The following is a 21724-nucleotide window of genomic DNA, read 5'->3' on the forward strand; positions in this document are numbered from 1 at the left end:
AATTAAAATGTTCAATCATTAAACTAAAAAAAAAATCTCATTCTTTCCACGTAGTTTAGAAGATAGCACATTTTTATTTACGCAGGAATTATTTACTTCTGCTTAAACTAAAAGCTTTTGAAAATGTCAAGAATCGTCGTGATTGGGAAGCAAATAATTCCTTCCTTGAATATTCATCACATTGATAAGATTCAGAAATTTGTATCTGTTACAGTGGAACACCTATGTAGTGCTTATTTCAACAAGAAAAATCAAGAGCCCAAGGAAAGTCAACTCTTTTCTGAGGAAGGCGAAGGGAGGGACGATGGGCTTAAATAGGACATGTGTGTGAAAATGTTTTCTCGAACCGAAGCTGATTGCAGTCACTAGCACCGTCATAGTGTCAGAATGAAGTGCCAGAACTGGAGAGCTTGCAGAATGCATAGGCAGTGAGTCTTCGTTGCAGCGCTCCCCAAGGAGTAAACCGAAACTATCTCGTGCGGAGAGCGCTAGTAGTTCCAACAACTACCGCTAGATGACAGTGCGGAAGCGTTCAAATGCGAAGCGCGCAGACGAGCGCTTCGATAGTCAAACTTTGTTCCGCCCGCAGTCGACTCCGCAGCCGACTACCGAACGCGTCGCGCAGACACCCGCGCGAGTGAATTCGAAAGTTTCGCACGTGTGCTCTACGTTTGAACTGTTTCGCGAATATGCCACGCGTGTGATTGAACGTCGAACCTCCCGCATGGAACGACAGTAACCTGAAGCAGCGCCGTGCCTGGTGTCCGTGCAGCAGGTGGTTCCTTGCTGTAAGTACCCCGTGTGGGGGAGCGGCGGAAATAAGCAATTTGTCGCGCGCCCTCTGGTGGGGCGTGCATGCCTGCGGCGGTCCCCTTGTGCTTGCTTAAACGAAGTAGGACACGCTTGACTGTAGAGGCGTCCCTCTCTTTATGTAAGTCACAAGTTGTCATGCCAACAATACACTCCACTTTAAGACGACAATGATGGGTGCTGGGATTGGTAAATGCATCGTTAATTTTCAATTACCTTACCCCTTTCCGTCTGAAGAACACAAATTTAGACCTCAAAAACTGCAGATCTCTTTCAAAGAATGATGATAGTTGATTTTTGGAAAGGCAGCAGTCAAAATATTTGGTCGAAGATGGCACAGTTATTCCGCCGTCTGTTGAATGTTTACTAACATGAAATACATCTATCGATGTTATTTTACCCATGTTGGATCTTGTGAATTCCGCGGCCGTTAGTGATGGTTGGTGAATAACGCAACCAGCCACATATACTTTTTAAATGTTTTATTCTAGTGCCACAATCTGTTTCGGGCTACCATGCCCATCTTCAAATGACTAATATTTTTAATCACATAGATGTTTTGACGACAGCATGTCGTCTGTTCCCACTCTGCACAACAATATTTGAGTATTGAGTGCCACTTTCTAAATTGTTTCATTAATAAAATACGCTAAAATACACGTATTTATTTATGTATGATGCAAGCACTAAAGCGTAATTTTGTTAATGAAACAATTTCAAAAAGTGGCACAAAATACTCAAATATTCTTCCATAGTGTGGAATCTGACAACATCCTGTTGGCCAAAACACCTGTAACTAAAAGTATTAGAGATCTGAAGATGGGCATGTATCCCGAAACCGATTATAGCACTAAAACAAAACATTTAAAAACTATTTGGGCTGGTTGCATCATTCACCAACAACCGTCGATATTTTTTGAATTACAAGTCGCTAAGACGCTCAAGTGCTGGAGATAGTGGCGATGTTGCTCCAGCTCTTCACATGTACGCCCATTTTCTCAGTTTTGTCGTTTCTACAGTAACCACTTCTATTTTTTAATTATTATCTTTTGAGGCTCTAACTAAGATTTTTCTTTTGTGAGTTCCGATATAGCCATATTTTCGAAGATATTAACAGAACATGCTTTTGTGTATGAGTGACTAAGCCGCACTCTAGGGCTGAAAATAACGGAAAAAGTCAAAATTTATCCGTTTAGAGGTTGGTCACATTACTGTCATAGAACTAGCTGATTTGCCTAGACGCTAATAAAATATTCTCTACTCTTCTGCGAATGACCATCGAACGCTCACACGAGCCATTTATCGCAAATTACAGATGTGTTTCATGTGAGTAGCAATGTCTGATACCGTTGGCATTGTTTATGATTTTGTTATTAACAGGAATACTGTTTTTCTTCAATTCTAAATGATAATACAGCTTACTTTCTCCACTATTTTTGCGCCTGTCCATATCTCTTATAATAGAATAATGTCATCAGGATTACTACTAGGGCTACCATTTAGCCGCACCCTTGCTGAATTCATTGTGACAGGACGCAGAGCAAACTAAGAGTGACATGGCTCTGAGCACTATGGGACTTAACATCTATGGTCATCAGTCCCCTAGAACTTAGAACTACTTAAACCTAACTAACCTAAGGACAGCACACAACACCCAGCCATCACGAGGCAGAGAAAATCTCAGACCCCGCCGGGAATCGAACCCGGGAACCCGGGCGTGGGAAGCGAGAACGCTACCGCACGACCACGAGATGCGGGCCAAGAGTGACATGATACAACCTTGTCGAGCACAATTTTTAGTTCGGTACGTTCCCTCATATGTCAGTCTAATTTTGTTATAATTGACTAGCAAAACTGTAAATTTTATTTTCTACATCCGTTATGTTTGCTAATGCCTCTGCTTAACAATTCTAGATATTTGAGCCCCTGTACTCTCTTACTGACGACATTATATGGCGTTAGTAACGCATAGCTCTTTGTGATTCTTTCGTTAACAATCATAATATTACGAGCCTGAAACATACATCCCTTTCTGTTATTGGCTAATATTGTTTACTTTTTTTGCACTATTCTCTTGACTTCTTTCGACTTTGGAACGCTATAATTAATCCAGCTTTCTTCGATTCGATGTTAGAAGATCCACATTTAAAAAAAGTACAAGGCAACACATTTTTCTGGTCTCAAAAGGAAATTTACAAGCCGTGCTGTGTTGTAGCACAGTTTTTGACAAAGACTGTTGGTTTATACTCTTTTACATGAATATGGGCAACAAGCGCGTTATCTATAGAAGTTGATAGGTTTTTCGAAACGCATCTTTAAATCTCCAATTACAATCGACTGAACTGCCAATGACTTTCCTTAACTTTGTTCATATTTACTGTATTTCTTTCCGACCCCTAGTTCCGTCTGGCGGCACTCCCTGCAGTCGTAATAGGCCACTACGTCAGTTGGTCGTTCATTGAACTTATTATGCCACTCGGACCGCCGCCTACTTGGCAAGCGTCCCTCATCTGCTCTTCCTGCAATTGTCACGCAGCGTCGGAGGCTCCCTACGCTGGACAACTTGATTCAATTTCGACTAGGGCCCACCTGAACTGAGGACAACGCTCTGTGTCTGAGATAAACCACGGTATTTTATGACGAGTCATGAAATAATGAGAACTGAAATAGTGCACATTATGAAGTGCAAAAAATTAATATGGACTATTCCTACACACAGAAGAGCGACAAATGTCTCTGCAGCAATATTTCACTAGGAAAATACTTCAAGTAAAATAACGAGATATCAACTTCTTCGTGGATGCTTTAGCTGGACTCAAACGTTTGCCGCAAAACAATATCACACTACATCTGTTTTACATTCAAATTCATCTTCTGGCATCCATTCTGAGATGTTAGGCATTAATTAATTATGCTTCTAGCGGTGGTCACAAAACATTTCGCACTATTGTACCTCTTTGCCAGCTGTCTGCAAAAGAGCGATTTAGTCTTTTTCCACAATAATATTTAGTTTTCATAGAGGAGAAATGTTTCATAATAGTGTAGTATGAAACTTCCTGGCAGATTAAAACTGTGTGCTGGACCGAGACTCGAACACGGGACCTTTGGCTTGCGCGGGCAAGTGCACTACCGTCTGAGCTACCCAAGTACGACTCAGGACCCTTCCTCACAGCTTCAATTCTGCCAGTACCTCGTCTCATATCAGCGCACACTCCGCTGCGGAGTGAAAATCTCGTTCTGGAAACATCCGCCAGGGTGTAGCTAAGCCATGTCTCCAAAGATCCTTTCTTCCAAGAATGCTAGTCCTGCAACGTTCGCAGAAGAGCTTCTGTGAAGTTTGGAAGGTAGGAGACGAGGTACTGGAAGAATTGAAGCTGTGAGGACGGGGCGTGAGTCGTGCTTGGGTAGCTCAGTTGGTAGAGCACTTGCCCGCGAAAGGCAAAGGTCCGAGTTCGAGTCTCGATCCAACATACAGTAAGTTTCATACCAGCGCACACTCCGCGGCAGAGTGAAAATCTCATTCTGGAGACTGTAGTATATTTTTCAGTTCATAATAACGGTTTTCAGCTTGTCTCTCGTAAATGTTAATGCTAATTTTGTGGGTAACACAAGATATGGTTCCCATCACTCCACAGTACACATGATTTGCGATTGGCTCTCTCCATCGCGGAGATTTCCTTCGTTATTGTCAGGTTGTGATATCTGGCTAACGCTTCTAATTTATACGTGGAGCACATTCAGACCTCCTGCAACGCATGCACATGGGACATGTCACATCATACGTAGAATTGTTCCATAGAATGAAATTAAGCCCTTCACGGGCAGCTTCAGACCAGTCTAATAACAACGGACCCCATTCCCGACGCCCCAGAGGGGAAAAAAAAACTGTAAAATGGAAGTGACATGTTGCAGCCAGCGATGTATTAATTGTTCACGTTTTCTGTGGTCCTATCAGACAAGGATACAGAGAATGGAGGCACCTTGTAGATGTGCTACTAAAGCAAGGAGGCATGATCGGGCAAAATAAGCGTCACAGCCTTGCCTGCGACATAACCAAAGAAATAATAGCTCTATGTTTGTTTATAAATAAATCTTCCGCTACCAGTCACGATTTTTCTTTATTTTACTTTTCGCATGACGCGTTTCGGAAAATGATGCCCATTTTCAAGTGCGCTTTTTGTGTGTATTAAGCCATTTCTATTCATGTACACACAAAAAAACGCACTTGAAAATAGGAATCATTTCCCGAAGCGCGTCGTGCGAAAAGTAAAATAAAGAAAAATCGTGACTGGTAGCAGAAGATTTATTTGTAAACAAACTTATTGTTTCACAGTCGCAGGCTTTAAAAACCATTTCTAATGGATCAAATCAAACGATAGCTCTATTTTGTTAGGAGAGGTAACTGTGCTATACTGTCTACAGTCACTATATTTACTGCATCGAAATTTTCGCAGCAGCGTCCTCGTGTAAAAGGTTTCTCGGAGTTCAGATCGCACCAAATTCGGAGTTAAGACTTGAGCTTTCGAAGATAATCAGCATCTTCTTCATCCAGTGACGATTGTCTGTTGGGAGAAAAGTCTGCCTTTTTTATGCTGGCGACCAGACTTGTCATTCTGGTGCCCAGCGGAGTCATCTATTGACGAAGAAGATGGTGATTATAAGGTTTTCAGTACGTCGTGTCTTGCAGCTGTCGTATATTGCAGACAGGCGTGTCTGATTATTTACACCAAAGCTAGTAATTATTTATTGGCTTTACCCACTTTCGCAAGTGATGTGTTTCGCTTTTGGGATATAAACGGTCCAGTTATATTAATGTTACCACGGCCTCTGTTCAGCGTCAGCGTGCAATAGCAGCACCAGTAGTGGAGGTTAGGCCCTATATAAAGCGTGTCGAGGAGATGCCGAGAACTGTGCAGTCGTTGTCGTAACGAAAAAAAAGACGATTTCGATGACGAGCAAAGGAGCATGTTCCTGGACTTTAGGCCGGCCGAAGTGGCCGTGCGGTTAAAGGCGCTGCAGTCTGGAACCGCAAGACCGCTACGGTCGCAGGTTCGAATCCTGCCTCGGGCATGGATGTTTGTGATGTCCTTAGGTTAGTTAGGTTTAACTAGTTCTAAGTTCTAGGGGACTAATGACCTCAGCAGTTGAGTCCCATAGTGCTCAGAGCCATTTGAACCATTTCCTGGACTTTAGGCGGAAACAATTACTAAACGGTTAAATTTGTGAACTGTTCTCATGCCGCCGTAGTTGAAGTATATCGTGCAATACATGATTGTATTATCGAAAACCGGCGCCGAGGCGACTGAGGTGCATCACCGGCACAAGGATGAACGACGGCTATGGAGATGTGTACGGGCGACTAGACTTGCGACTGTTGAGCAGTTGATCGCCCATATGAACCAAGAATCTACCGACACTCTCTCCTCAACGACCGTTCAGCGAACGTGGCTGCGTATGGGTCTCCGCAGCACGTGCTTGTTTCCCGCACCCATGCTGACTGCTGTTCATGAAATGTGTTTACTTAGAGAAAAGGCAGATTCGGTGTGGACGGGGCCTTACTCAATTACCGTTCGTTGCTCAGTTTTTTTTTTAACTTACGTACACTTTATTTGGAACCAATTGTACGTAAGGTTGACAATAAGGAACAATAATCAAATTTGACTGTTAAGACAATATCTAATTAAAAATTCTTTAGTTAAATTGCATTCACGGCTGAAGGCCTTATTGACCAGAAATTGAAATTATTTGTCGGCTGAAGGCCTCAATAGTAATAACTCAAAACCATTTGATTCGAATGGCTCTAAGCACTATGGGACTTAACATCTGAGGTCATCAGTCCCCTAGCCTTAGAACTACTTAAACCTAACTAACCTAAGGACATCACACACATCCACGCCCGAGGCAGGATTCGAACCTGTGACCGTAGCAGCAGCAGCGGCTCCATACTGAAGCGCCTAGAACCGCTCCAAAAGCATTTGACGGATGAAGGCCTAGATAGCAAATTCTTACTAAAATATTATAAAAAAAATGACAATCATATTAAGAGACAATATCTGATAAAAATTCTTGAGACAAATTGCATTCACTGCTGAAGGCCTTACTGACAATAATGACAATCTGATCAAATCAGGAGAGAGGTTGGCCTCAGACAGTGCTCCAAGAATCGACCTGGGAAAGTCGTTCAGTTTGGTGAACGATAATAAGACAGGCAGACAAGAGTTGTATTCACTTAACCGGATGGCAACTCAAACTAAGTTTAAATGCCGGCCAACACTCTTTCAACAACCACAATCAAGGAGGCTGTCGGACTACACGCCCTACCGGACAGCAGCGGCAAAGCGAGGAAAAGTACACTGCCGCCAAAATACGCTAACCTCCAGGGCAGGTAACTGGGGCGTTAGCGGCCACTAGGCAGAAAAATGCCGCTGGTTGAGCTTCATCAATACACACAAGGAATTAATTGATTAATGATAAGAAACTGAGGATGGCTAATTAACTTGCCAGTTCCAAACACTCCACTCATTGTTCTTCGTCTCAGCGACCCTGCGAGCAGCAACGCGCGAACAAACAGCGTGATCTCAAAATAGTGGAGGTTTCACTACTCGGTTAATGTTCACTCAACTCAAATGTCGTGGATGCGGTTGAGAACCAGGTTGTCACCCTCGAAACTACAGCCCCTCGATCCGGCAGTGCCTGCATACCGTCAGCGGTCCTGGTATGCCCTTGCGCTGTCGGACCTCGCTGCTGCTCCGTCCCAACCAAATTGCCCGACAACTCTGACCCAAAAGAACACTTGACGTTCTTCCAAAGATAGTACCATGGTACTAGGTATCGATAACTGCTGCTGCTGCTGCTGCTGCTGCTGCCGCTGCCGCCACTCACAGACAGACAATGCTAGCAAACGTAGTGGCGCCAGTAAATACAAGAAGAAAACGAGACGGAACTATCCCTATCACACGATGCCAACCAATCAACGGCACCAACGCGAGCCACAATACAGCTCAGTTCATTGGCGACGAAGGCTGGAATTTGAACGCCAGTACTGCAAACTGGATGTCCACCAAAGGTGTCAGGTGGCCTTCTCAGGTGCATCACTTTTGATGCTCCATTGGACAGATGGCCGATGGCGTGTACGTCATGGAACATATGAAACCAAACACCCTGTAACAATATTGTCGAAGTGGTCCGGGCCGGAGCAGGCAGCGTTATGGGCTGGAGAATTTTTCGTGGCACTCCCTGGGTGATGTGATCATTTTGGAAGGCACAATGGTTCCACGCAAGAACGCATCTATCCTTCGGGACCACGTCAACCCCTACATGGGGTTGGCTCGATGGCATCTACCAGCAGGACAATGCAACGTATCACACAGCTGGCAGTGTTAGTACGTGGTTGGAAGAGCTCCAGAATGAGGTTACCACACTCCCAGGATTTAAACCCATTCGAGAAGCTGTGGGACGAACTCGATCAGGCTTCTCGTGCCACGAATCCTCAACCGAGAATCCTAGCGCAGCCACGGCAATGGATTCAGCACGGCTCCAAATCCCTGTCGGTACCTTCCATAACCTCACTGACTCTCTACCCGCACGTCTCGCAGTGGTCCGCGGCGCTGTGGACATTTCTATTTGTGTCACCAAACTTTAGATGTAATTCAGATCTTCACTAGCCAGCATTATCTGTTCCACATGACAACGATATTTCATACACAAAGCAGAATTTGCTGTCGTTCAAATTCAATGTGTGTTTCAAGCTGGTTTATTTACAATAACGCCTACGACAAATGAGCCACGAATCCACGATATTCGGCGAGAAACACCGGAAAATGGCTAACCAGAATGTGGCGCCCGCGCACGGCAACACACTTTCAAACGGTTTGTAGGCTTTCCACGACGGAAAAGTCCGCCTCGATAGCTGAATGGTCAGCGTGACGGACCGCGGTCCTAAGGGCCCAGGGTTCGACTCCCGGGTGGGTTGGGGATTTTCTCCAGTCAGAAACTGGGTGTTGTCTTCATCATCATTTCATCCCCATCCGGCGCGCAGGTCGCCCAATGTGGCGTCGAATGTAATAAGACCTGCACCAACTTTTTCTGCAGCAAACATAGAACGTCACGAGAATTACACTCCTTTAGGATGAGCCTAGTCGCTCTCGCCGACTGCCTATTTAGGAGGGTTAGGAAAAAACCATCTCAACTCCAGGATGAAGAAAACCTCATTCTCTCAGAAACCGACCCTACCGTAGTCAGTAGCCACAGGAAGAGCGCAGAGGCGCGGCTAGGAAATGTTTGACAATACACTGCTCTGCTAAGCTAAGGACGAGATAAAGTAACAACGTATTAACGATACGGCAGAAACGAATGAAATCGCAGGACCTTTTGACAAAGGTCTCCCAGTCGTGCACAGAAATTTGGACGTCACGAGGCGTGAGGTCAGTGTAACTGAAGCATCAAATAGGGCTGGCCCCGCTACACGAGGCAGATGAAGGAACGGGAAAAGACAGTCTGTGTCAATCAGCGAGCAGCTACGGTGCACTGTGGTGGTGTCCTTCATTACAGCGTCGTCCAGAGGCAACATTAAGAGGACTCCACATCGGGAAATTGGAAGGAGAACGAAAATGTGAGGAGTTTGATATTGTTCACACCAGCGTTTTACGTGCGTGGGGAGCGTTCAGAACCGCAACACGCACTGTTGCAGGAAGGAGAGGGGATGGTTGCCATGGTCTCTAATAGTAGCAGATGACCTCCACTATGTACAACAGCATACAGCGGCTACAATTGCAACCGCGTTTAACATGACTGCAAGGCAAGTGATCCCACGTTCCAAACTGTACGGCGATTACATGGAGGTGGTCGCTTTGCCGACGATAAGTCCTGTCAAAAACGTCACAGTTCGTAGTAATAGACGGAAAGTCATCGAGTAAAACAGAAGTAATATCCGGCGTTCCCCGAGGAAGTGTTACAGGCCCTCTATTGTTCCTGATTTATATTAACGACATAGGAGACAATCTGAGTAGCCGTCTTAGATTGTTTGCAGATGATGCTGTCATTTACCGTCTTGTAAATGCATCAGATGATCAAAACGACTTGCAAGATGATTTAGATAAGATATATGTTTATGGTGCGAAAAGTGGCAATTGATCCTGAATAAGGAAAAGTGTGAAGTTATTCACATGAGTAGTAAAAGAAATCAGCTAAATTTCCATTACGCGATAAGTCACAAAAATCTGAAGGCTATAAATTCAACTAAATGCTTAGGGATTATAATTACAAATAACCTAAATTGTAACGATCACATAGATAAATTGTGGGTACAGCGAACCAAAGACTGCCACTCATTGGCTGAACACTTAGAAGGTGTAACAGGTCTACTAAAGAGACTGCTTATACCACGCTTGTCCACCCTATTCTGGAGTATTGCTGTGCGGTGTGGGATCCGTATCAGGTGGGACTGACGGATGACATCGAAAAAGTACAAAGAAGGGCGGCTCGTTTTGTATTATCGCGAAATAGGGGAGATAGAGTCACAGACATGATACGTAAATTGGAGTGGCAATCATTAAAACAAAGACGTTTTTCGTTGCGACGGGATCTTTTTATGAAATTGCAATCACCAGTTTTCTCTTCCGATTGCGAAAACATTCTGTTGGCACCCACCTACACAGGGAGAAATGATCACGATACAATAAGAGAAATCAGGGATCGCACAGAAAAATTTAAGTGTTCGTTTTTCCCGCGTGCCGTTCGAGAGTAACGGTAGAGAGACAGCTTGAAGGTGGTTCATTGAACCCTCTTCCAGGCTCTTTATTGTGAATAGCAGAGTAATCACATAGATGTAGGTGTAGATGTTGTGTTTCCGTTGACAACTGCACACCGGCGACGTCGCTTACGATGCTGCCAGGAGCATAGGGACAAGAAGTGGGGTCACGTGCTCTTCTCGAATGAAAGCAAATTCAGTCTCAGTAGTGATTCTGTATGGCGAAAGCTGGGAACATGGAATACAGCCTGGAGCTTTGTGCAACATGATTGTTTTCGTTGCCCAGGTGTTATGGTGTGGAAAGACATTACGTTGCTTGGGCGCACTGACCTCCAAATCTTCGAACACGGTACACGTATTGGTCAACCTTATTGTGACACCGTACTCCTTTCCCGTGTGTGTCTTTTCAGAGTTTCACTCAGTCCTGCCTTCATTTTTGTGGATTACAATGTGCGACCTTATCGAACAGCGCAAGTGGAGATACTCTTCGAACGTGAGGATACTCAGCCAATAGACTGGTCTGCTCATTCTCCCTGCTTAAATCCCATCGAGCACGTGTGGAATGCGTTGGACACACATATTGCACCACGTCCATATGTCCAAACGACCAACCAACAGCTGTAAACCGCGCTTGTTGAGGAATGGAACGCCCTGTCACAACTACTAAGTAACTTTGTGACCTGCATGGGAGCACGCTGCCGTCCGTGGTCATCAGACACTTAGGAAGCACCTCCCGTAATGTCCGGGGACCATCATGAATCGCGCTGAGAGCAGTGTAAGTATGGTTTTCCAATTAAAGTTTCATTTCTGTTCCTCTCTCTGCGTATTTCTTTGAGTTACTTTCAATACTATACTATAATATACTGCAGCAGATCTTTCTAACTATGGCTGAAGTTTCATCGAGCTAGATTTCTTGGCGCTAACACATTGTGCGAAAGCTACTTTCTTCCTTAAGTTTATCACACCAATGTATAATAATCTATATCTACATCTACATACAGCGTGTTTCAAAAATGACCGGTATATTTGAAACGGCAATAAAAACTAAACTAGCAGCGATAGAAATACACCGTTTGTTGCAATATGCTTGGGACAATAGTACATTTTCAGGCGGACAAACTTTCGAAATTACAGTAGTTACAATTTTCAACAACAGATGGCACTGCGGTCTGGGAAACTCTATAGAACGATATTTTCCACATATCCACCATGCGTAGCAATAATATGGCGTAGTCTCTGAATGAAATTACCCGAAACCTTTGACAACGTGTCTGGCGGAATGGCTTCACATGCAGATGAGATGTACTGCTTCAGCTGTTCGATTGTTTCTGGATTCTGGCGGTACACCTGGTCTTTCAAGTGTCCCCACAGAAAGAAGTCACAGGGGTTCATGTCTGGCGAATAGGGAGGCCAATCCACGCCGCCTCCCGTATGTTTCGGATAGCCCAAAGCAATCACACGATCATCGAAATATTCATTCAGGAAATTAAAGACGTCGGCCGTGCGATGTGGGCGGGCACCATCTTGCATAAACCACGAGGTGTTCGCAGTGTCGTCTAAGGCAGTTTGTACCGCCACAAATTGACGAAGAATGTCCAGATAGCGTGATGCAGTAATCGTTTAGGATCTGAAAAATGGGCCAGTGATTCCTTTGGAAGAAATGGCGGCCCAGACCAGTACTTTTTGAGGATGCAGGGACGATGGGACAGCAACATGGGGCTTTTCGGTTCCCCATATGCGCCAGTTCTGTTTATTGACGAAGCCGTCCAGGTAAAAATAAGCTTCATCAGTAAACCAAATGCTGCCCACATGCATATCGCCGTCATCAATCCTGTGCACTATACGTTAGCGAATGTTTCTCATGCAGCAATGGTAGCGGCGCTGAGGGGTTGCCGTGTTTGAATTTTGTATGGATAGAGGTGTAAACTCTGGCGCATGAGACGATACGTGGACGTTGGCGTCATTTGGACCGCAGCTGCAACACGGCGAACGGAAACCCCTAGGCCGCTGTTGGATCACCTGCTGCACTAGCTGCGCGTTGCCCTCTGTGGTTGCCGTACGCGGTCGCCCTACCTTTCCAGCACGTTCATCCGTCACGTTCCCAGTCCGTTGAAATTTTTCAAACAGATCCTTTATTGTATCGCTTCTCGGTCCTTTGGTTACATTAAACCTCCGTTGAAAACTTCGTCTTGTTGCAACAACACTGTGTTCTAGGCGGTGGAATTCCAACACCAGAAAAATCCTCTGTTCTAAGGAATAAACCATGTTGTCTACAGCACACTTGCACGTTGTGAACAGCACACGCTTACAGCAGAAAGACGACGTACAGAATGGCGCACCCACAGACTGTGTTGTCTTCTATATCTTTCACATCACTTGCAGCGCCATCTGTTGTTGAAAATTGTAACTACTGTAATTTCGAAAGTTTGTCCGCCTGAAAATGTACTGTTGTCCCAAGCATATTGCAACAAACGGTGTATTTCTATCGCTGCTCGTTTAGTTTTTATTGCCGTTTCAAATATACCGGTCATTTTTGAAACACCTTGTACATACTCCGCTAGCCACCATGTGGTGTGTGGCGGAGGGCACTATTCGCGTCAAAGTCATATTCCCCCTCCCCCCCCCCCCCCCCCCCCCCCCCCCCACTCAACCCTCTGTTCCACTCGTGGATCGCGCGAGGGAAAAAACGAGTGTCTGGACGCCTCAGAATGAGCTCTAATTTCCCTTATCTTTGAATTGTGATCATTGAGCGATTTGAAAGTTGGTGGTAATAATATATGCTCTACATCCTCGGTGAAGATCGGATTTCGGATTTTAGTGAGCAGCCCCTTCCGTTTAGGGCGCCGTCTATCTGCAAGTGTGTCTCACTTCAAACTTTCTATGAGATCTGTAACGCTCTAGCGATGGCTAAATGTACCAGTCACGAATCTTGCCGCTCTTCTTTGGATCAATCTCTTGAATCAGACCCAACTGGTAAGGGTCCCATACAGACAAACAATACTCTAAGACTGGACGAACTAACGTATTGTAAGCTATATACTTTGCTCAAGGACTGCATCGCTTCAGGATTCTACCAATAAACCGCAATTTAGAGTTCGCTTTACCCGTTACTTGTGTAATCTGATCATTCCATTTGAGATCATTTCGAATAGTCGTACCCAGATACTTGACGTATGTTACCGCTTTCAAAGACTGGCCATTTATTTTGTACTGGTACATTAATGGGGATTTTAGCCTTGTTATACGCAGTAGGTTACACATAGTAATATTGAGAGATAACTGCCAGTCATTACACCACGCATTTATTTTCTGCAAATCCTCATTAATTTGTTCACAACTTTCGTGTGATACTACTTTCCTGTACACTACAGCATCATCGGAAAACAGTCTAATGGCGTTGACAATACCTTCAACCAGATCGTTTATGTAAATCGTAAAAAGCAGCGGACCTATTACGCTGCCCTGGGGCACACCTGAAGTTACGCTTGTTTCTGTTGAAGTCACCCCGTTCAGGAAGACATACTGCTCCCTGTCTGTTAGAAAACTTTCTATCCAACCGCATATGTCATTGGATAGACCGTAAGCGCGCACTTTTGGGAGCAAGTGACAGTGCGGAACTGAGTCGATCGCCTTTCGAAAGTCGAGAAATATGGCATCAGCCTGGGAGCCGGTAACTAGAGCCTGTTGTATATCATGCACAAAGAGGGCCAGCTGTGTCTCGCATGACCTCTGTTTCCTAAAACCGTGCTGACGAGGAAGTAAAAAGATTGCTCTCTGCAGATTATTTGAAGATGAATGAGGAGAAACCTACGACAAAGGAAGTATCGAACTATGAGTATCCATATACCAACGCCTGATTTGCGAACATGTCGGTGAAACATTGGTTTAGTATGTAATTAAAATGAGGCTTCTGTTGCGGTAACAAAGAGTGCATCAGAAATGTGATTTACTGTCATTACCGAAAGCGTTACTGCTGCAGGCGTTGAAGCTTTGTTTTGAGCACGCACCGCTACGTACCGACGGAATGTCCTCACTTTCACTCGCTCGGGTGGGTGCTGTGTAGCTGTTCGTGTCAGGAGGGGAAACTCATTGACTCATGCTGCAAACCAGGCACAGCACGGTCGAACCAACTGGAGAAAGAAAGCACAGCACTTTAGCACGCCGATGTAAGGAGTAGCTGGCGATGGACTCCACTTTCTAATAAATTTTTAAAGTTAAACTCTGTTTTGATTTTGCACCCTATGTTTCAAAAATTTGCACACTGTCTTTATAAAATTTACGTGACATAATAAATTTGGATGTAAAGTTATGTTCGTAGTCACTAGTTTCCGTGCCATGCTATTATTCGCCAGTTTCTGGATCGTACAATATTGTGGTCGGCAACTGAGTTCAAAATGCCCACGTCGGTTTCAAATGCCACCAGGTGCGAATTTCGTGTTATGATTAGCTTTGTGGACGCAAAAGTGCGACAATGGCTCAAATCACTCGTATCCCAAGAAACGATACCACTTTCCTTATAACATTCTATCATTACATTATGTCCAGAGTTTCTACGTATTTTATGACTATGTGGATGAGTGTGTAGTTCTCGGACTGTAAAGGCAATGGTCCAGGGATCAGTCCTCAATCGGTGGTAGAATTGTTCCTTGTTTGTAGATTACTATTATTGCCAGAAGAGATGGCACAACTTATTTCCTTTAATAGTCTCTGTTGAAAATTGTCAGAAGTGATTAATAGTTTGTGTCAATCATCGCCAGATCTGATTAATCACGTGTCGTAGAAAGTCAAATATGATTTTGTAAATAAATCGGCCTTAAGCTGCTTATTTTACCAAAAGAAATTTACTTTTCACAACTCGTAACTAATCAGACCTGAAGATGGTCATTTAATTGATCGCAATTAGTAATCCGGCCTTTGTAACTGAGGCTATTTAAACAAATATTTTTGGAGAACTTTTCTATCACCTATACCCTCTTTTTCCTCTGTCAGTGATTTGTATATAGGCTATAAAAAGTGCCATGTATCATCGTGGTTCGAAGCATACGTTAGAATGTTTGTCCCCCTATTCCTGGCTGCGTAAATCAGTTCAAACGTTACAGGAAGGTACAGGGTGAGAATTATTGAACTATATGAAATAAAATCGTCATAACTTCTTAACGTTTTGCGTTAGGAAGTTCAGACTCCACGGTAGGCCGCAGGGCATGATGGGAGTTAGTATGTGCATGTGTGGTTTGGTTGAGTTCGTCAATAACCAAAATTGGCGTGTTTGGGCGACTGAGAATCCGCATTTCGCGATCGAGAAGTCTCTTCACCCTCAACGGGTGTGTGGTTGCACTGTCCAGTCACAGGATAATCGGTGTGATATTCCTTGATGGCACGGTGACTACCGAACAGTACGTGAAGGTTTTGGAAGGTGATTTCATCCTCATTATCCAAAGTGACCCTGATGTCGACAAGATGTGGTTCATGCAAGACGGAGCTCCACCCCATCGAAGCAGGAGAGTGTTTGATGTCCTGGAGGAGCACTCTGGGGACCGCTTTCTGGCTCTGGGGTAGCCAGAGGCCACTGGCATGGACCTCGATTGGCCGCCATACTCTCCGGATGTGAACATATGCGATTCCTTTTTGTGGGGTTATATTAAAGAGACGGTGTACAGCAATAACCCCTAAACCAGAATGAGATTTTCACTCTGCAGCGGAGTGTGCGCTGATATGAAACTTCCTGGTTGATTAAAACTGTGTGCCGGACCGAGACTCGAACTCGGGACCTTTGTCTTCTTAGGCAAGTGCTCTACCAACTGAGCTACCCAAGCACGACTCACGCCCTCTCCTCACAGCTTTACTTCTGGCAGTACCTCGTCTCCTACCTTCCAAACTTCCTGCAAGGTTCGCAGGGGAGCTTCTGTAAAGTTTGGAAGGTAGGAGACGAGGTACTGGCAGAAGTAAAGGTGTGAGGAGGGGGCGTGAGTCGTGCTTGGGTAGCTCAGTTGGTAGAGCACGTGCCCGCGAAAGGCAAAGGTCCCGAGTTCGAGTCTCGGTCCGGCACACAGTTTTAATCTGCCAGGGAGTTTCAACCCCTAAACCATTTCTGAGCTGAAACCAGCCATTCAGGAGGTCGTCGACAGCATCGATGTTCCGACACTTCAGCGGGCCATGCAGAATTTCGCTATTCGTCTGCGCCACATCATCGCCAATGATGGCAGGAATATCGAACATGTCATAACCTAAATCCGAATATCTGTAGTGACGTTTACATGTTGAATAAAGTGTATGCACGCCGTAGTTTGTAACTAATTCATGTTTTTTTCTCAAATAGTTCAGTAATTGTCACCCTGGAAGAGCATACGCCTAACAGAGGATCAACCCTGATAAACCAGTTAAGTGTTCAAACTAACCTTCCACTTACCTGCAGACATTTGTTTCTGAAGCAGCTTCCACCACAGGTGTCTAATTTTTTTTTTAAGATACCTTCCGCTGTCTCCTGGATTTGCGAGCATCCTTTAGCCACCACTGCTTTGCTTCAGTTTATCAGAATACCTAGAAGATTTCTACGTATGACTGCATACGCCTTACCCGGATTCTAACATAAATAAAAAATTTTGGGAGGAATTTGTAATAGAATGAAATTATGGACGGCACCTCTGTACAGATTTTTCGTAGGCTATTGAAGGCGTGACTCTGGATACCACACTGGTGTGCAAAACATAAGGACTAAACTAACTTTCGGAATATTTGTCACTGCCAAGTAATATTGCTCGATGAAACTTGGGACAATACGAAGAAAGAAATGCTACGGTGCAGAAGATAATTGAAAGAAATGGCACTTTTATTCACAGACAATAATTTGACTGAAGTCATCGCGGTTCATGAGGGTCCCCTGAACATTACAAACGGCGGGCAATGCATGCGCTGCAACATGTTCTCATGTTGGCCTCAAGGTTGGTTATTGATTGTGGTAGGACCTACCACAACTGCTTAGGTTGACCAGTGAGTGTAACGTGTTCAAAGATTTGAAGATCAGTACGCCCATACAACATAACGACTTTCTACATCGTAACATCTGGACACAAAAACGATCAAGTTCGACTATATTCCTGAGTGTGTTACGTACCCTGATATAGCAAGACTTGGGAACACGTATTGTTCCCAGGAACATTGTCGAACGTGGTCGTTTTGACCGTGTGGGTAGGCATAAAATAGCATGGGGATATAACAAGTTTTAGCACATGTCAGCCCCGTCAGCAACTATGATGGACTAATATACTGAAAAATCTGCCTCAGTTGCAAAAATTTTCTGGTCTTTGCCCAGGTTTCTGCTAGAATAATCTAAACTTTGGGGGTATCTGGCCGATCCTGACGTCTAAAAAAGTGTGTTCATGGCAAAGCTCAGAATCCAAATGAGTCTCTGATTCACTCATATGGAAACGAAGCACTAAAACCGCATTTTTATCTGCTAAAGTTGTCAGAATTGCAACTTATGATCCAGTTTTTGTATTTGAGATGGGAACGTCAGAAGGATGAAGGTATTAGAGAGAATGGGCTTTATCGTGGGAAATTTCACACTCGACATCTTGAGAAATATAGGTTCTCTGCAGCTGAAAAGTCAGTTGAAGATCTAGTAAAGGGAACTAGGCAGAAAACAAGAAACCAGAGGAAAAGCCTTGAAGGCAAAGAGGACCATGAGTACAAATCTGGCAAAATTGCATTTCCTGAAATCTTCATGTTCATTTACCTTTTTCTCAGAACCTGTGAATGCTAGAATTATGAAATTTTGTACACTTATTTCTATAAACTCAATAAAAGTTGTCTCAAGAGTAAATTTTGAAATTCTGCGTGTAAGCTGAGGTATGCGGTAAAGTGCTTGGAATTTTGCATGAATTTTATAGTACAGAAATATAATTAAAAATTATTAAAATTCTCCTATTCGATGTATTCAAAAGGACCTCAGGAGAGAAATCGAAGCATCCCCCCCTCCCCCCCCCCCCCCCAGTCTTAAGGTGAGAGCCAAATGATGTATTACTCAAACCCAAAGGGGTGGCAAGTATTTGACAGTTTACAAAAAAATGCTCAAATGTGTGTGAAATTTTATGGGAGTTAACTGCTAAGGTCATCAGTCCCTAAGCTTACGCACTACTTAATCTAAATTATCCTAAGGACAAACACACACACCCATGCCCGAGGGATGACTCGAATCTATGCCGGGACCAGCCGAACAGTCCATGACTGCAGCGCCTAGACCGCTCGGCTAGACAGTTTACAAATGGGCCAATTTAGAACAGTGGAACCGCCGCAACATAGAGGGAACCTTCATTGAGGACAGGTAATTTTGCTTATGAGAGCACAATGTAGTGCGTTGCAGGAGAATTCCATGCTTTAATACAACAATTTACCGTACTGAATTTCACCCTCTTTATTTTCACTTGCAGATCTGCGTGGTATTAGGCCACTGAGTAGGCTGGCGGACATTGTTCGGAAAAGGAATCAGGTCAGACCTGAGTAGTTTTAATCGCAAAATGTTTCACACAGCAGAGAAATGATCGGAATCAGTATCTCATGTGTGTTCGAACACTTAACTGAAAAGTAGTTAACGAAATAACACTAATTATGTGCGGAACAATTCGCCGCCAACCTTCGGCTATGTTCCCCTGTAAGATGTAGAGAAAGCAGCATAAGCGATTAAAAGATAAGGTTGTGGCTTGAATTAATAACGGAACCGACACTGCAGATAGGTTTAAATAGCCTTTATCCCACAAATATAACTATATATCTACAAGACTTACGACCGCTCAGCTCAAGCTCCAACGAGAAAAAGGTGACAGTACAGGAAGAAAAAGAACAGCGCTCTTTCCTTTTTTCTCAGTGGCTTCTCATTCACCACTTTTACGACTCCTGGAAGTTTCGGTATGTTAAATGAAATCATTGATCATCTGTCAGAATCATAGTTCATTTTAAAACTACAGCTTTCCTTTTCTACACACTGATTATTATCTTTGAACATATATCAAAATCATAGTCCTTTCATAGCTACATTGCAGTGCTCCTTTTTTACACATCATTAACTAGGGCAAAAAATAATGAAACGTTTTAAACTTACTGTTTACAAAGAGATCAAACAGAGCAAATTTTGTAGAAATCTCTTGAATTGTTTCTGAGAAAAATATACGAGAGTCATTCCAAAAGAAATGCACTCTATTTTATTTTAAATCCATCTTTTATTCTAAGTGAAAGTTTTCAGTGTGTAGATACATCCTTTAGGAACAATATTTTCATTTCTCCACATAATTTTCATCCCTCTCAACTGCCTTACGCTATCTTGGAACCAGCGCCTGTATACCCACACGGTAAAATTCTGGACCAACCTGTTGGAGCCACTGTTTGGCAGCGTGCACAAGGGAGTCATCATCTTCAAACCTTGTTCCACGAAGAGAGTCTTTCATTTTCCCAAAGAGATGATAGCCACATGGAGCCAGGTCAGGACTGTAAGGCGGATGTTTCAGTGTTGTCCATCCGAGCTTTGTGATCGCTTCCATCGTTTTTTGACTGACATGTGGCCGTGCATTGTCTTGCAGCAGCAAAACATCCCGCTTTTGCCGGTGTGGTCAAACACGACTTAGTCGAGCCTGAAGTTTCTTCAGTGTCATCACATATGCATCAGAATTTATGGTGGTTCCACTTGGCATGATGTCCACAAGCAAGAGTCCTTCGGAATCGAAAAACACCGTAGCCATAACTTTTCCAGCAGAAGATGTGGTTTTGATTTTTTTTTCCTTGGGTGAATTTGCATGATGCCACTCCATTAATTGCCTCTTCGTCTCTGGTGAAAAATTATGGAGTCATATTTCATCACCTGTCACAATTCTTCCAAGAAATTCATCTCCACCATTCTCGTACTGTTCCAAAAGTTCACTGCATAACGTTTTTCTTGTTTCTTTGTGAGCCACTGTCAACATCCTGGGAACCCACCTGACACAAACCTTTTTTAACGCCAACACTTTCAGTATTCTGCAAACACTTCCTTCCCCTATCCCAACGTAACGTGACAATTCGTTCACTGTGATGCGTCTGTCAGCAGTCACCAATTCGTTAACTCTCTGCACATTGTCTGGAGTGTGTGCAGCACGAGGCCTGCTGTTGCGAGGACAATCCTCAATATTGCCGTGCCCACTTTCATCATGTAACCTGCTTGACCACCGACTAACTGTACTGCGATCGACAGCAGCATCTCCATACACCTTTTTCAACCTCTTGTGGATGTTTCCCTCTCGTTTTCACAGCACAGGAATTCTATGACAGCACGTTGCTTCTGACGAACGTCAAGTGTAGCAGCCATCTTGAAGACATGATGTGACGGCGCCACTCACGGGAACAGGTTGAACTAAGTTTGAAAACAAGCTGGAAGGATGTATCTACACACTGTAGAACTTTCATACATGCAGAATGCAAACTGTATTGTACAAAAATAGTACGCATTTCTTTTGGAGTGACCCTCGTATTATTTTTGAAAATAAAAGTCCGTAAAAAGTTATTATATATAGAAACTTTACAATAAATTTGTTAATTTTATATAAACCGTGGTACAAAATTTCACTGTCGTATATTTGAAATAATGTGTGTTTCTCGTGAACGAACCTCTGAATTGTGAAGGTCGTGTTCGCCAGTGCACGAGTATCGCCCGAACGACTAAATGCAAAGTAAACAAGATCACTTACATTACTATTTTCTTTTCTTTTATTCTGTATTTCAGCGTGATTCTCGACTGTGGTGCATGGGCTACAGGACTTTCGTAACAGCTGAGCGGATCGTCCTCGCCCCAGTAGCGGCCGCCTGTTTTTGTGAGTTCGGGCGCAGCCGAGTCTGGCGGTCGTGAAAGTATGGCGAGCCTGTGGCGCGGCGGTTGAGTCACTCACTGGCGGGACGCCGGTTCACGTACATCCCCTTCGCGCCGTCAAGTCTTAACTTTTCCGTAGTTTCCCTAAATCGCTTTCTAAGACAAATGCCGTGAAGCTGCCTTTGAAAGGAACGCAGTCTATTTCCTTCCCCATCATCGCCAAACCCGATACTGCCCTCCGTTGCTACACATACATCTACAACTGTATTCGACAAACCACTATGAAGTGCTTGTCGGAGGGTACTTTTTGTTGTGTCATATATTACGATTTCCTGCTG

The 21724-nt window shown here is 44.0% G+C and overlaps 1 protein-coding gene and 1 non-coding gene across 5 annotated transcripts in view; one reads left to right on the forward strand and one right to left on the reverse strand.

The window, feature by feature from the left end:
- Positions 1 to 606: 606 nt before the first annotated feature.
- LOC126473185 (rab11 family-interacting protein 4) overlaps positions 607 to 21724 on the forward strand; it is a 939113-nt gene continuing 917995 nt past the window's right edge. For 3 of the 4 annotated variants that reach the window (XM_050100073.1, XM_050100074.1, XM_050100075.1), the window contains exon 1: positions 607 to 788. The gene's annotated coding sequence lies outside the window, so the exon portion shown is untranslated. The remainder of the gene's footprint in view (positions 789 to 21724) is intronic. The other variant, XM_050100076.1, reaches the window with a different exon arrangement.
- Trnal-aag (transfer RNA leucine (anticodon AAG)) lies at positions 16299 to 16372 on the reverse strand. Its single transcript has one exon. It is a non-coding gene; the product is annotated as a tRNA-Leu (tRNA).

Source organism: Schistocerca serialis, chromosome 4, assembly GCF_023864345.2.
Source record: "Schistocerca serialis cubense isolate TAMUIC-IGC-003099 chromosome 4, iqSchSeri2.2, whole genome shotgun sequence".
NCBI classification, from domain to species: Eukaryota; Metazoa; Arthropoda; class Insecta; order Orthoptera; family Acrididae; genus Schistocerca; species Schistocerca serialis.